We start from the raw sequence: 17,088 nt of genomic DNA, 5'->3' as shown, positions 1-17,088 counted from the left end.
GAGAAATTAGAGGGAAAAATGGACCATATTATTAAGAAAATCACACAGTTAATACCCATTTGATCATTCTAGAAATTCGGTGACATGGACTTTTCCCTCTTCTTAAATTTCCCTATAGACATAATCTTTTTAGTATATGCTATGATGACACAAAGAAGATATTTTCTTGTTAGTAAAATTGGATGATAATTGTCCCACTTGATAACTGTAGACAACACTGTAAAATGACTAAAACATAATTTGAAGACAAAAAGGCACTAGATTTTCCTTTCTGTGCTGTCTATATAATAAACTTAGTGTTAGTCACTGACATTATATTCGTAAGAAATGCTTCGTTTGCTGGGTTCTATTCCATTAAGTATTATTGTCATGGAACATAACAGTCTATCTACTGCACATCACTTATTTTTAAAAAGTTCAAGCAGTAATTATTCTTATAGACTGTGTAGTTATGAAAAGGTAAGGCTGTAAAAATCATTCTCTTCATCACTTTCTGTCTTGCCAGTGACCCAGGGTCCTTTCCAAATTGTTTACCTGAGTCATGTTTAGAATTTATACAGCTTCTTTGCTAGGATTTCATATATAAATGTAAATAAGCACAAGATATGTTCCAAAAATAAAAATAATATCACTAATTATATACTGAAAAGCTTTTTATGGCTGTGTCCAAGCTTGCTGAATAAGATCTGTACATAATGAGTACATAAAGTTCACAGTTTTCTTAATAAATTCAGTTCTTATGAAAACTATCGTTCTTTCTTGCGCTGCTGTTAAAAATCAAAGTAACATGGCATTTAATGATGAATTTGGTCTAGTATTCTTGCTTCAAAACTTACCAACCTTAGCCAACATTATCAGCATGGGTTTAGGTATTGATTATGCTTTTCATGACTTTGGTTTGGACCTCTATAAAATTGTAATGATTGCTGTAATAATTACTCAGCATTATGTGGTATGGATTCAGTAAGTTATGTTTCTCATTATTCATAACATTTATCATATGTTAGTAGGTGCCATCAATCAAAGTAGTAGAATCTTCTTGAATGATGACTATGACAACATTAGCTTCATTTTCATTACAACATTTTTTGTTATTTTATCATCCCTTTTGGTGTAACATAGTGTACCATGTTGGAATAATTATTGTCAATGCCAGAGCTGGCTCAAGGCTACTTTCCACATTGACAGTGAAGCTATGTATTTTGGCAGGAACATGGGTTATCATCTATGCCAGATGTCCTGATGCCATTTAGTTACCTGGATTCAGCATTTAATTTTCATCCTAATCAATACACGATTAAGCGTAATGATGTCTAAATATTCAGCTCATTGACTACATTCAAAATACCAACAATGAAAATCTATTCTGCTATATTAAAGCTGATTTTAACAAAGGCTTAAATGGTAAGAAAAGGTAAGGATGCCTAGAATGGCATTTAGAAGCCTCATTCAGATTGAAATTAGTTCTTCTTTCTCTGCTCTTTTTATCACTCACAATTGCCAATTATAAATGTGACCATATGTTGCTCATATTGTGTAATGTACACAGACTCTTCATTATCTATTTCAGCTGTATCTTCAGCCACACAATTCCAAATTTATCTAGGTGTCCATTCTAGTACTCCATACATGTTAACTATGTGCTTTGTGTTAATGTTAATACCCAGTCGCACAAGTTATTGTGGGCATATCAACTCAAGCTCCTCAATTGCTCTTACTGTTGACTGGTAAAACAACATACATGACACAAACTTCTCGATAACAAAGCATTTGGGTTTCTTTTATAGAAATATTACTGTCTTTCATGAGAAATAGCTTTCTTCCTAGTATAATTATTTTATCTGGATATGACCCTAACCTTCTATCTCTACTCTAAAATATAGTTAACTCTCAGCACCAAACTGAAAAGTGAACAGACTTTGAGTGATGGGTTATACACTGCCCCTAGTACTATTAACTTCAAACAATAACAAAAGAAAACATAAGTTGTATATCTACAAGCCCTATTATTTATCTAATAAACTTCCTTGTCTACAATATGAAAGAGGCTTCACTGTCATTCGCTATGTGAAGCAAACTACATGAAACACAAAGTATTTGAACAAGATACTTTCTAGTTCTTCAATAACAAAACACATTAAAGTGCCAAGGTTGATGCAGGGAAAACACTTTGGCAGACAACAACCTTTAGTTTTAGTGTCCTGGGATATTGTGTAACTTAATAGATAGTATTACAGAGATAAGAAACAAGGTCATGGAATTATAGACCTTTGGAAAGGAATAGAACCACTCATTCATCCTGAATTGTGATCAAAGCTTCCCCCAGAAGCAAAAATTCTAGGTATATTATCATTTGCTGGGAATCTTGTTTGTCAACAGAAGGATAATTGCATGTATATATTTGACGTTACTATAGCAACGAACACAGCTTATACCTAAATGTGTAGAGTCTTAGGTAGGGCTTGGGAAGCACTTCTTTCCAAATACTTTCTGGTACTATTGCAAACTATACAGCTGACTTTTTAAACAGTGGTGACCCCTTCATTTCCTGTATTCTACAAATTTACTTTATACTTATAATTTTGTAAGCTGCTTCCTTAAATTCCACTCTGTGATCTCATTATTGTTTATTAATAATCTTTTGAAGATAATAGCTTCAAATGTCTTTGTATGAATTGTAAAGAAAATACACTGTGACTCTTAGCCAGAGTGGTCCAGATGGCTACTATTTTCTGATCACATCTCCTTCTCTTAACCTCCCTGCTTAAAATCTATATTTACATTTCTTTTAGTCTTATTATTTCCCTGAGTCCCTTAAATCCTATTTTTAATACTTGAATTCAAGGATCTTCTTTCTGCCTGACTGGAGAACTTTGCTAAAAAAACATTTTATGCTATTCCAGGTTTCAGCATGACACTTTCTCTACTCTGCCACCTCTGACAGTGTTCATTATTGTAGTTCTCTGGAGAATGATATTAAAATTCATATTTTTCCTTAACTTATGAGTAGATTGAAGAATTAAACATATAACCTAACATGTTTTAAAACTGTCAATAGTTTATAATGGTTGAATGAATGGGTATCTCTCTTATCATAACTAGAGTTTACACATCACTAACACAGTTGGGGCTATAAGAAGAAATATACTTGTCTTGTATCCTAAATTCAGCTTTTAATAAACTATCTCATGAATTAAGAGAAAAAAATCTGTTTTTGACATATGACACGGAATAGCCTCATAATGAATCAGATTTTATCTCATTTGTGTAAAACCAGCTAAAACATTTTCAATGTCATGAATGTAAAAATGTTTAAAAATGTGAAACGTATAGCTAAGCTTGAGTGGAGAACAGTGGCTCAGTGAAGCTCCCTGTCAATCTCCAGTGTCTCATGGTGAAGTCTATGCATCACTGAGTATTGTTTAAAAACCAATGACCCAGATGATCACAATCTTCTCTCAAGCTATCAACTGCAAAGTTTTAAAAGGCAAATGGCAACCAACTACTAAAACACCATAATATATTATAAAACATATTTCCATAATTTTAGAATATGTAAGTTGTTTCGTGTTGACAATTTCTCATATTATCTAATTTTAGATCAACATACCACTCAGCTTTGAGAACTTTTACATCTTTGGATTTCTAAATCTTGATGAGTGATTTCTTCTTTGGCCTCCTATCCCCCACTAGCCTACTCAGCAATCTTGGATAGATGATTTCATGTACTGTTTTCTTGTTCTTTCTCAGTACTCAGGTTTATGCATTGTGATTAAAACATTCTATGAAATCAACACTATATTCTGATGTTTTGGCATCTAATATGTGGTGTTTGTCAAATCAAGGTTTCAAAGTCTATGATTCATATGGATTTTGTACTGATATCACAAACACTAAAATCCAGAAACAAACACAGGGAATGTGGGGACTAACTCAGCTGCTTTTATTTCTCAAGCTTCCTGTTTAGAACAAACAAACAAACAAAAAAAAGAAAAACCTACCATCTTTTTTAACTTAATTATTCCTTTCACAAATCTCATTGAGTTTCTTGATTAGTTAATGATCTCTTAATTCACATTGAAGTGCAATTAATTATAAATTTTGCAATAATGATAATAGTTTAAATTTTTAAAGTGTTTGGACACTTGATAGAATTAATTTATTATAGTTTATTATCAGTTTCGCATTCATATATGCAGCAATTATCATAATATTTTTTCTTTTTTTTTCCATTTTTTATTAGGTATTTAGCTCATTTACATTTCCAATGCTATACCAAAAGTACCCCATAGCCACCCACCCCCACTCCCCTACCCACCCACTCCCCTTTTTTGGCCCTGGCGTTCCCCTTTACTGGGGCATATAAAGTTTGCGTGTCCAGTGGGCCTCTCTTTCCAGTGATGGCCGCCTAGGCCATCTTTTGATACATATGCAGCTAGAGTCAAGAGCTCCGGGGTACTGGTTAGTTCATAATGTTGTTCCACCTATAGGGTTGCAGATCCCTTTAGCTTCTTGGGTACTTTCTCTAGCTCCTTCATTGGGGGCCCTGTGATCCATCCAATAGCCGACTGTGAGCATCCACTTCTATGTTTGCTAGGCCCAGGCATACTCTGAAAAGAGACAGCTATATCAGGGTCCTTTCAGCATAATCTTGCTAGTGTATGCAATGGTGTCAGCATTTGGAAGCTGATTATGGGATGGATCCCCGGATATGGCAGTCTCTACATGGTCCATCTTTTTATCTCAGCTCCAAACTTTGTCTCTGTACCTCCTTCCAAGGGTGTTTTGTTCCCACTTCTAAGGAGGGGCATAGTGCCCACACTTCAGTCTTCATTTTTCTTGAGTTTCATTTGTTTAGGAAATTGTATCTTATATCTTGGATATCCTAGGTTTTGGGCTAATATCAACTTATCAGTGAGTACATATTGTGTGAGTTCCTTTGTGAATGTGTTACCTCACTCAGGATAATGCCCTCCAGGTCCATCCATTTGGCTAGGAATTTCATAAATTCATTCTTTTTAATAGCTGAGTAGTACTCCATTGTGTAGATGTACCACATTTTCTGTATCCATTCCTCTGTTGAGGGGCATCTGGGTTTCTTCCAGCTTCTGGCTATTATAAATAAGGCTGCTATGAACATAGTGGAGCATGTGTCCTTCTTACCAGTTGGGGCATCTTCTGGATATATGCCCAGGAGAGGTATTGCTGGATCCTCCGGTAGTACTATATCCAGTTTTCTGAGGAACCGCCAGACTGATTTCCAGAGTGGTTGTACAAGCCTGCAATCCCACCAACAATGTAGGAGTGTTCCTCTTTCTCCACATCCACGCCAGCATCTGCTGTCACCTGAATTTTTGATCTTAGCCATTCTGACTTGTGTGAGGTGGAATCTCAGGGTTTTTGATTTGCATTTCCCTGATGATTAAGGATGTTGAACATTTTTTCAGGTGCTTCTCTGCCATTCGGTATTCCTCAGGTGAGAATTCTTTGTTCAGTTCTGAGTCCCATTTTTTAACGGGGTTATTTGATTTTCTGAAGTCCACTTTCTTGAGTTCTCTATATATGTTGGATATTAGTCCCCTATCTGATTTAGGATAGGTAAAGATCCTTTCCCAATCTGTTGGTGGTCTTTTTGTCTTATTGACGGTGTCTTTTGTCTTTATTATAGTTTATTATCAGTTTCGCATTCATATATGCAGCAATTATCATAATATTTTTTCTAAAACATAATATTTTATGAAAATTATAATGTATTGATCAAAGGAATCATTATGTTTAGACATTAAATAATAACAATTTAAAATATAAATGTATCACTAGTTATATATAAGGTTTAATGTTCTAGAAGATGATTTATTATCACATTCATTTTAAATTATCAAAATCACTATGGTTAGGCAAATATTTATAATCAAAATAAACAAATAGTTTAATAAGCATGTTTAATATGCTATTTGATCACAATTATGTAAATTTAGAATGCACAAACGACAATGAAAAAGTATAATCATTTTCAAGTGATTAATAAAGTGTATTTTTTCTAATTTTTCTTATTATTTAAAATATTCATATATATATATATATGTGTGTGTGTGTGTGTGTGTGTGTGTGTGTGTGTATAAATCCTGTATTAAACCATATAACAAGTCAGTTTTTCATATTGGGGATACTATGGATTGAACCCAAGGCCTGTCCCAGCAAACTTCACCACTAAACTACATCCTTTATTTATTTATTTATTTATTTATTTATATGTAATTTTTCAACTTGAGACAAAACTTTGTACTAATTGTCCAGTTTGGTCTGAAGCTTTCTATTTACCCAAAGCTAGGCTCAAAATCTCCATTATTCTCACTCATTATTTGCAAAATTAGCAATACAAGCCTTCCTATTTCACCCTTAGTGATTTATCTAAATGATATGAAACATTATTTCAATGAGAATGCCATTGTATTCTCTGAAATAATCATTTTTCAGCAATTCACATATGGGTAAGAATGGCGGTTTCAGAACCTGTCACATTTTATAGCAGCCTTGTGGCCACCAGAAAAACAATACGGTAGCCCATCTCAGAAATTTTTCATTTTCCCAAAGTTATGCTGTTTTCTTATGAGTAACTTCTAAAATATCTTCACACCTCTACTTTAAACCATCAGCAAATTACCAACTTTGATTGTTCATACAGCTGTTGCTCTCTTTGTATCCACAATAGACCCTCAGAAGATTGGATCCATTAACATTCCTCATGAAATGTGAAGAGGGCTTATAAGAAGAACAAAAGGTCTATCTGGTGTTCATCTTTATATGGGGAAGTTGTATTTCTGTCGTGTCTTTTCTATCTCTATACAAAGTGGATAGGAATAGATGTCTTAAAAAGAGTCAACACTGATAAGACTGAGACCTTGACCTGCTTTTGTTTACATTTGGAGTCTGTGTTTCCTTAACACTAAGCCATTCATTGTCCTCATTTAATTTTTTTTGTCTCTAATTTTCTTTAATTTCAAAAAGTTCAGAGTTTTAAAAAAAATATCATTACTCATTAATTCTGTTTTCTCTTATCAGAAAGTTGTCTCCTGTCACAGGAAACATTAATAAAGACACCTATTTCTTTGAAATTATTGTCATAGAAATAAGACTTCCACATTAGTAGCTCTAAAATAACCCAATAGATAATTGATTGCTAGGGGTACAATCAACAGTATGATTACAAAATTAAAATTATTCTGTGGGAAACATAAAGATTGGTAGCAGACATTACATAATTATTTCAATTCATCAAATGATTCATCGTATTTTTGTATGAATAGAGGTTGAAATTATCTTGCTGATCAGTAAAAATTTAAAATGCTAAGATTAGTCAATAATTTGACAAAGAGGAAATCTAGCTTTTGCTCATATAATGTGTTAGAAACCTACTGCAAATTATATTTGTCTATATTTTCTTGTTATATCTGACTATACATTTAGAAAGATAAACAAAAGTATTGCAATCCATGAAAGACTGAGCAATTCTGGATGGTCATCGGCATGAACATCTAAGTTTATCTGTGTGTAATGCCCATGAACCCTTTAAAACTCTTAGTATTTCTGGGAAGCATCTTCAGTGACTGATGATTGTCATTTCAGTTGATGGACCTCACTTCCAGACTGACCCTCCTCACCACTTACAGCAACCACAGAGGGGTTACTAGTGCATATGAACAGCCCTGAAATAAGACAAACATTTTATGCAAGTCCTACTTTACATACAACCAGAGACTTTCCAGAATTAGAAGGAAGGTATACTACAATATACACCAAACTTTTTAGCTATGTATCCCACACAGCCCTCTAAATTTCTTCTTCTTCTTCTTTTTTTTTTTTTTTTTTTTTTTTAACCTGAATAAAGACAACAGGGAGGAGGGGTATCGGAGATCAGCACAAACTTCAGAAAAGAATCTGAATTAATTTAAGATAAGCTTGACACCCCACCCCCACCCCCACCCCCAAGTGACTTCCAGGACAGCCAGGACCACACAGAAAAACCCTATCTGGAAAAAACAAAAACAAACAAACAAATAAACAAACAAAATAAAATAAAAAAATTCAACCATTCACCGTTCATCTGAAATTCAAACTTCCATATGTATGCAGTAGTTTAGGTATCGTTCAATTTGTATGTGTGCAGTGGTTAAGTACCATCCAATTCAGCCCTAGATAACAGTTAACTATGTTCTTTTTTTTTCCATTTTTTATTAGGTAATTAGCTCATTTACATTTCCAATGCTATACCAAAAGTCCCCCATACCCACCCACCCCCACTCCCCTACCCACCCACACCCCCTTTTTGGCCCTGGCGTTCCCCTGTACTGGGGCATATAAAGTTTGCAAGTCCAATGGGCCTCTCTTTCCAGTGATGGCTGACTAGGCCATCTTTTGATACATATGCAGCTAGAGTCAATAGCTCTGGGGTACTGGTTAGTTCATAATGTTGTTCCACCTATAGGGTTGCAGATCCCTTTAGCTCCTTGGCTACTTTCTCTAGCTCCTCCATTGGGAGCCCTGTGATCCATCCATTAGCTGACTGTGAGCATCCACTTCTGTGTTTGCTAGGCCCGGGCATAGTCTCACAAGAGACAGCTACATCTGGGTCCTTTCAATAAAATCTTGCTAGTGTATGCAATGGTGTCAGCGTTTGGATGCTGATTATGGGGTGGATCCCTGGATATGGCAGTCTCTACATGGTCCATCCTTTCATCTCAGCTCCAAACTTTGTCTCTGTAACTCCTTCCATGGGTGTTCTATAAATGATTTTTATTAGATATTTTCTTCATTTAAATTTAAAATGCTATCCCCAAAGCCCCCTATAACCTCTCCCCACCCTGCTCCCCAACCCACACACTCATGCTTCCTGGCCGTGGCATTCTCCTGATCTTCACAATACCAAGGGCCTCTCCTCCCATTGATGTCCCACTAGGCCATCCTCTGCTAAACAAACAACTAGAGAAACAGCTCTGGGGAGCACTGGTTAGTTCATATCGTTATTCCTCCTATAGGGTTGCAGACCTCTTTAACTCCTTGGGTACTTTCTCTAGCTCCTTCATTAGGGTCCCTGTGTTCCATCCAATAGATTATTATGAGAATCCAATTCTGTATTTGCCAGGCATTGGCATAGACTCACAAGAGAAAGCTATGTCAGGGTCTGGTCAGCAAAATCTTTCTGGCATATGCAGTAGTATCTGGGCTTGGTGGTTGAATATGTGTTGGATCCCCAGGTGGGGCAGTCTCTGGATGGTCTTTTCTTCCATCTCAGCTCCAATCTTTATCTCTGTAATTCCTTCCATGGGTATTTTGTTTCCCATTCTAAGAAGGAGCAAAGTATCCATACTTTGGACTTCCTTCTTCTTGGGGTTCATGTTTTTTGTAAATTGTATCTTGGATATTCTAAGTTTCTGGGCTAATATCCACTTATCAGTGTGTGCATATCATGCGTGTTCTTTTGTGATTGGATTACCTCACTCAGGACGATATCTTTCAGATCCATCCATTTGCCTAAGAATTTCATGAATTCATTGTTTTTAATTGCTGAGTAGTACTCCATTGTGTAAATGTACCACACTTTCTGTATCCATTACTCTGTTGAGGAACATCTGGATTCTTTCCAGCATCTGGCTGTTATAAATAAGGCTGCTATGAACATAGTGAAGCATGTGTCATTACAAGTTGGAACATCTTCTGGGTATATGCCCAGGAGAGGAATTGCTGAATCTTCTGGTAGTACTATGTCCAATTTTCTGAGGAACCGCCAGACTGATTTCCAGAGTGGTTGTACCAGCTTGCAATCCTACCAACAATGGAAGAATATCCCTCTTTCTCCACATCCTCACCAGCATCTGCTGACACCTGAATTTTTGAACGTAGCCTTTACCTGTGTGAGATGGAATCTCAGGGTTTTTTTTTTTTTTTGATTTGCATTTCCCTGATGATTAAGGATGTTGAACATTTGGGTGCTTCTCAGCCACTTGGTATTCCTCAGTTGAGATTCCTTGTTTAGCTCTGTACCCCATTTTAAATAGGGTTATTTGATTTTCTGGAGTCCATCTTCTTGAGTTCTATATATATATTAGATATTAGTCCCCTATCTGATTTATGATTGGTAAAGATACTTTCCCAATTTGTTGGTGTCTTATTGACAGTTTCTTTTGCCTTACAGAAGCTTTGCAATTTTATGAGGTCCCATTTGTCAATTCTTGATCTTACAGTGCAAGCCATTGCTGTTTAGAGCAATTGTGATGAAAAAACAAAAACAAAAACAAAAAACAAAAAACAAAAAAACCACAAACAAAACAAAACAAAACAAAAAAACCAACTGCATCATGGTACTGGTACAGCAACAGACAGGTAGATCAACTGAATAGAATTGAAGACACAGAAAGGAATCCACACACCTATGGTCACTTGATCTTTTCAAGGGAGCTAAAACCATCCAGTTGAAAAAAGACAGCATTTTCAACAAATGGTGCTAGCACAACTGGTGGTTATCACAACTGGCAGTTATCGTGTAGAAGAATGCTAATTGATCCATTCTTATCTCCTTGTACTAAGGTCAAGTCTAAGTGGATCAAGTAACTCCACATAAAATCAGAGACACTGAAACTTACAGAGGAGAAAGTGGGGGGAAAGCCTTGAATATATAGGCACAAGGGAAATTTTTCTAAAAACGAATTTAAAATGTATACTAGGCTCCTCCCTGTTCCAGAGACAGCCGCATCTTCTTGTGCAGGGCCAGCCTCATTTTGTAGACAAAATTGGGAAGGTCAGTGTGAACGGATTTGGCCATATTGGGCAACTGGTTACTAGGGCTAGCATCTGCTCTCCACTTGGCAAAGTGGAGACTGTTGCCATCAACGATCCCTTCGTTGACCTCAACTATGTGGTCTACATGTTCCAGTATGACTCCACCCATGGCAAATTCAATGGCACAGTCAACATTACTATCTTCCAGGAACGAGATCCCACTAACATCAAATGGAGTGATGCTGATGCTGAGTATGTTGTGACATCTTCACCACCATGGAGAAGGCCAGGGCCCACTTGAAAAATAGGGCCAAATGGGTCATCATCTTCGCCCCTTCTGCCAATGCCCCATGTTTGTGATGGGTGTGAACCATGAGAAATGTGACAATTCATTCAAGATTGTCAGCAATGCATCCTGCACCACCAACTGCTTAGATTCTCTGGGCTAAGCACATGACCACAGTCCATGCTCTGAAAAGCTGTGGCATGATGGCCATGAGGCTGCCCAGAATATCATCCCTGCATTCACTGGTAGTGCCAAAGCTGTGGGCAAGGTCCCACAGCTAAATTGGAAGTTCACTGGCATGGCCTTCAGTGTTCCTACCGGACCAACCAACCCAGCAAGAACACTGAGAGCAAGAGAGAAGCCCTCGGTTGCTGAGGAGTCCCTATCCCAACTCAGTCTTCAACAATGAGAATCTCCCTCACAATTTCCATCCCAGACCCCCATAATAACAGGACTGGACTAAGAAGCCCTCCCTACTCTCTTAAATACCATCAATAAAGTTCACTGCAACCCCCCATATTAAATATATACTAAAATATATAAATGTGTATAGAAATATAATTCTGATAAATTGATATACATATTTTACATACCAAAATTATATGAGCATTAAACTTATAGTAACTTCTGGAATGACAAACAATCTTTTAGGTAAAATTACTGATTGAAAATGGCACAGGTTTATGAAATGACTATTGTTTGGGGATGTGTCTTCCTTAAAGAACCTTGCTTTTTTTAAATTAAATTTGTTCTTTGATAGTTTCACATATATGTGTAATGTATCTTGACCACCCACACCACTCACCTTCTTCCTCTTCCCCAATAACTGTGTCATTCCATAACCCATTTTTGGTAGTCTCCATTCTGCATTATTATTTTTATATTATCTTGCCTTTTATAAGAGGGTATGTTACCTTCACAATAAACTCAATCACATCTTTAAAGGTTCTTGTCTAATGAGGTTTGGAGAGAATTTAAAAAGTACAGAGCTGGTGGGGTGGGGGTGGGGGTGGAGACATCCTTATGGATACAGAGCAGGGAGGAGGTATGGGATGTGATACAGTCAGAGAGTAGACCGGGATGGGAATAAAAACTGGAGTGTGTGTAAATGAATGAATGAATGAATGAATAAATAAATAAATAAATAAATACATAAATAAATAAATAGAATGTTACATGTCATTTACATATATGTTATTACTTCCAAATTTGTGTTTATAGATTTCTGTGTGCATGAACATGTGTGTCTCTTTGTCACACATGTACTTCTTGCTTCTCTTTGGCTATTTTTCTATTCTTTGTCTCTTAGTTTCATCCTATTCCAGATTGTGGGTTTTTACTCCCTCACTTTATTATAGTTGTTTAGGTGCATGTCATCTAAAGAGACAGAAAAGATGTGGACTCTGATGTGAGGGAAGATTTGGAGGGTCTCAGAGGAGATTGAGGAAGCAAAACTAATCAGAATATATTGCATGAAAAAAATGAGAAGGAAAAATAATTTGAATAATAATTTTAACCATGAGTTTAATCTTATTGAGCATTTTGTACAATTTTTTCTGATTTATTTTTTCTTCAAATTGTGTTTCTTCATCTCTTTCCTCTCAGTTTCCCACTCTATAACTCCCCAGTGTTCCTCTCCCAAATTTGTGTCCTCTTTTGTTTTTTACGAAAAATGAAACATGATATTTACTAACTCCAATTGATATTTTTAGCCGTAGGTTAGAACTACAAAAATGAAAAGGTGTATGTAAATAGTTTATCAATGGAGAACGTTACACTTTTGCATCTAAATGAAAGCTAAATTGAAAAGAAACATACATGTGTTGACATGCATGCAAACTGTTATCTTAAGTACATTTAAGCTCAAATACTTTGAAGTATAAATTTAGTGAAAGTCAAACACAAAACAATAAAATCTACATTTTTTTTTCTTCTAAGAAAATAGTGAAGAACCAAGCAGTAATTGTAAGGTATCCTGAAAACGTGTTTTCTCTGAAATTGGGCTTCAGAGAAAACACCACGTAAATGAAACAATAGCAAGTAGATGAAACAATGGTGTAAGAATATAAAATACAAAAGAAGAAAAGAATAGAAAATATAGCACTCCTAACAATAAGCCTGGATTTATGAGCAATGAATTTGAGCTCTCAGTCTCCTGCACTGTCCTCGTCAAGGGACATTGGAGAAACTGTTACAGTCTTGGGAATGTTTATTATTGGCAATGCAAGTTTAGATTTTTCTCTAATAATGAAGGGACTTAAAATCTTTACACATTTTAAAGCATGTTTGCCAGATTATAGAAAATAACCATATTATATGTCATAGTGATGTCATTGTGCTTCCTCTGTTACATTTTATGGTAATAATTAAGGCATAAACTCTCCATATGCTGTCTTATAGTTTATATTCCCATAATAATAAATTTCTATAATATTTTCCTTTGATAGTCATAGAAGGAATATATTTAATAAGAACCAACAATAAAGTCATTTCTTTATTATGATGTGAAACATATTATGATGTGAAATATATCATTTGTCTGATGTAATACAGGGCATGTATTTTTCTACAATAGAAAAAAATTTTTTAGTTGTCAAATGCCATGAAATATCATTGATTATTGAAATGTTATTGATAAATCTTTAATGTAAATTTAATTGGTTAAAAATAGAGGAGAGTGTTAAATGGACCCCTCAATGAATAATTAAATACACTTAGGGGAAATCAATAAAATAAACAAATTTTGATTCCAGTCTCCTTTACCTTTTTTGAAGCTGTGAAATGCAGGCTTTATTTGAGCCATTGAAAGGACATAGGATCCTGCACATAAATCACAGGGGCTGTCACCACACCAGCATCAAGTGTCAGAAACTATAAAGTACTAGCCTGCTGACAGGAAATGATGCTTATTATTTTTAATGCACTTCTTGAATTTACTTCTTCTGGATAATTTCTCATCTTTGTGCTTACAGAGAAGGCCAAACAGACAGTTACAGAAGGCTGGCAGTAAATCTACATCTGTGAATAAACTCCCCTGGGATTTCAAGAAAGACTATAATGAATTCTACACATGATGCTATACTCAGGGAAGACAATCACACCATGAGACGAGATAGGGTTTTCCTAACAAAATTTAATGCTTAGTTCCACGAGTGCTTAATCAACAAGAAAAGTGTCATTGATATGAACTGTTATGATCTAAGCTTAAGAAGATAAACAACCTCTCTCTCTCTCTTTCTCTCTCTCTCTCTCTCTCTCTCTCTCTCTCTCTCTCACACACACACACACACACACACACACACACACTCACACATACACACACACACACTCACACACACACACTCACACACACACACTCACACACACACTCTCTCTCTCTCTCTCTCTCTCTCTCACACACACACACACACACACTCACACACACAAACACACACCAGTTACTACAAGCAAGTTATCTAATGACTATGTGTTATGGTTCTTACATTGGAAGCTGTGGAAACTTTGCCTGTATCCTGATGTGTACAAGTCCCTCCAAGCATAAATTCTGAGAGCATATGGATTACTGAGCAAAACACAATTGTTAAAGTGATATGTAAGAAAGAAGACATTTTCAAAAAATACACATAAGCATAATAAACAGTAAAGTACTAATTCATCCGAAAACACTTCCCTTAATTATACTGAGATAAAATTAATATTATTCAAATTGTATGCTCAGATAAATGGACTTACCTTTATATTATGTTTATATCGCAGTCACAGTACAAGAATTTATTTATAATTTCATTACTATTAATATAAATATTGGTTTGTACTTTATGATATTATATATATATATTCACTTTAGCCCAATTTGTGTCATTAAGAAAATTCATCACTCTACTTTCCATATGAAAAAGGGCTTGCATAGGACTAGAGAGTTGATGCAGCAGGTATAAATGCTTGCCACAAACATGAAGACCTAAAAAGTCCCACAAAATGACCACAGTGGAAACAAAAAACCAACACCTACAAGTTGTTCTGTCTCAACATGAATGCTGTGGCACACACATTTTCCCTGTAACCCTCACATATACAATAAAAAAGTAAGTGTAATATTAAAATAGTCTTGCATAAGTATAACATATAGGTGGAAAGCATCTCATTATACATTACTTTAAACAAATTATTCTCACAAAATATATTTTATTTTGAAGATGCTCGCTTCTCAGGCTTTTGTCTAAAATTAAGTATGAAGATGCTTGAAGAATTAAGATGCTAACTTAAAAGTATACAAGAAGTACTCTTTGAGAAGTCAGCATATTTTAGCCTGTTTGAATCACAGTTCACATTTTATTTCCTCAAAGATACAATCAGTGTGACTTGTTAGGATTTTCCATTGCTCTTTGATAATGTTACTAAATGGTGAATATCTAAATAAAAAAATAGATATTGGTCTTGAGCACTGAATTTTCTGGCAACATGTGCAGTAACATTCCTTTATGTAAAAATATAAAACTTTCCTTAGAAAATTCCAGACTACATGTATTCAGTAGCTTCCTGGGCCTTTGAAGTACATAAATGAAACAGTTAAATCAGTTGTTACCTCAAAAAGCCAAACTACATACTTTAGTTTCTGTCACTTGAAATTATCCAATGGTATACTAACTGGGTTGTTATTAGAAATTAATCTCTCCTGCACATATGCTCACTTTCCTACAATATTTTATAGTTACTGCATCCTCACTGCCAGCAAACATATTTACCTATTTTTATATTAAATGCTAATGCCTGTGCTCCTTTTTACTATGCACATAGGACTAAATGGGATTCCTGTCAAGGGCAAAGGCTATCCATCCGTTTTGAGCTAAGATGGCTTCAGAAGCACACCCTCAGAGAGAGCTACTTCCCTATCAGCAATTATCAGTGCAGAGCCATCTGCCTGCTTATAGGTACATCTGGCCAGACTTATGTTTTAAAGGAACAGCTAACTAAATAAGGAACAGAAGATCAAGCTAATAGACATTCCTGGCAGCCAATAAAAGGTTACCAAGAAAAAAGTACTCACACATGCCACAAGGAAGTGATGAGTACATGATGTTACCCAGAGCAAGGTACACTAAGGAAGAAGGCCCACTGAAATAGGATTGAAGATGTCAGATGAAGACATGATGGAGATCTTGATAAAATTTCAGATAGAGTCAATTTAAAATATTCATGTTGAGTAGAAAAATATATAAGCTATTTCTCTAATCTTTCCTAAATATAGCTATTGAAATATTTATGTTTGATCTCCTGAAATTCCACATTTTTATGTGCTCAAATCTGCAGTTTCACACATTATATCTTCCTTATTCACCCCCTAATTTTCTCTCCTTGGGCATACTGTCTCAGTTCAGAAAATGTACTATTCAATGAAAAGGGGACAATAAAAAAAGATGGGAACCATATGAAAAAATCTATTTGAAGGCTTTCATATTGAATCAAATAAAATGTGGAATTGGGTAATCATCAAATTGACCTTACAGTGGCTATATTTTGACTGTCAACATGAAGTGTACACAATATCCAAATCTTTTACTAATGACTAAAACTGGCAGAAACCTACAGAAAAATTGTGAAATATGAAAAACTATTTTGAAATCCCTAACTATATCAAAATTTACCTAGTGATCATTAAATGAAACAGAAGTCTAATATATGCCATATAATTTTGTGGATGTATGCATATGTAGTAACAAAATGATTGCATAACACAAAGATGGTTAAATGGCAAAAATTTATTTTAAAATAGATAAGATACATACTGAAAATCAAATAGTAAGAAGAATGAGTAGTTTATCTAATTAGTCTAATCAATTCAGAGAAAGGCTCCTGAACAATTCTTCTATAACAATTAACTCCCTAAAGTTCAGAAATTAATTTGCATGTAGGAGATAACTGCAGAATTAATAATTCATGTCCTCTCTCCACCAGCTTAACAACATAACTTCCTTCTAGTCCCTGTTTTAGTGAATATAGTAGCAAAAGGGCTGGAGAAAACTGAG

At 35.2% G+C, this 17,088-nt stretch overlaps 1 protein-coding gene and 1 pseudogene across 2 annotated transcripts in view; one reads left to right on the top strand and one right to left on the bottom strand.

Moving 5' to 3' along the window:
* Nucleotides 1-17,088, bottom strand: part of Zfp804a (zinc finger protein 804A) — a 209,751-nt gene that overhangs the window by 125,982 nt on the left and 66,681 nt on the right. The gene's annotated exons all lie outside the window — the stretch shown is intronic.
* Gm13677 (predicted gene 13677) lies at nt 10,769-11,574 on the top strand (annotated as a pseudogene).

The sequence above is a fragment of the Mus musculus genome, chromosome 2 (genome assembly GCF_000001635.26).
Source record: "Mus musculus strain C57BL/6J chromosome 2, GRCm38.p6 C57BL/6J".
In the NCBI taxonomy this organism is placed as follows: Eukaryota; Metazoa; Chordata; class Mammalia; order Rodentia; family Muridae; genus Mus; species Mus musculus.
The sequence above is the reverse complement of the archived record's forward strand: the minus strand, read 5'-3'. Positions and strand labels throughout refer to the sequence as shown.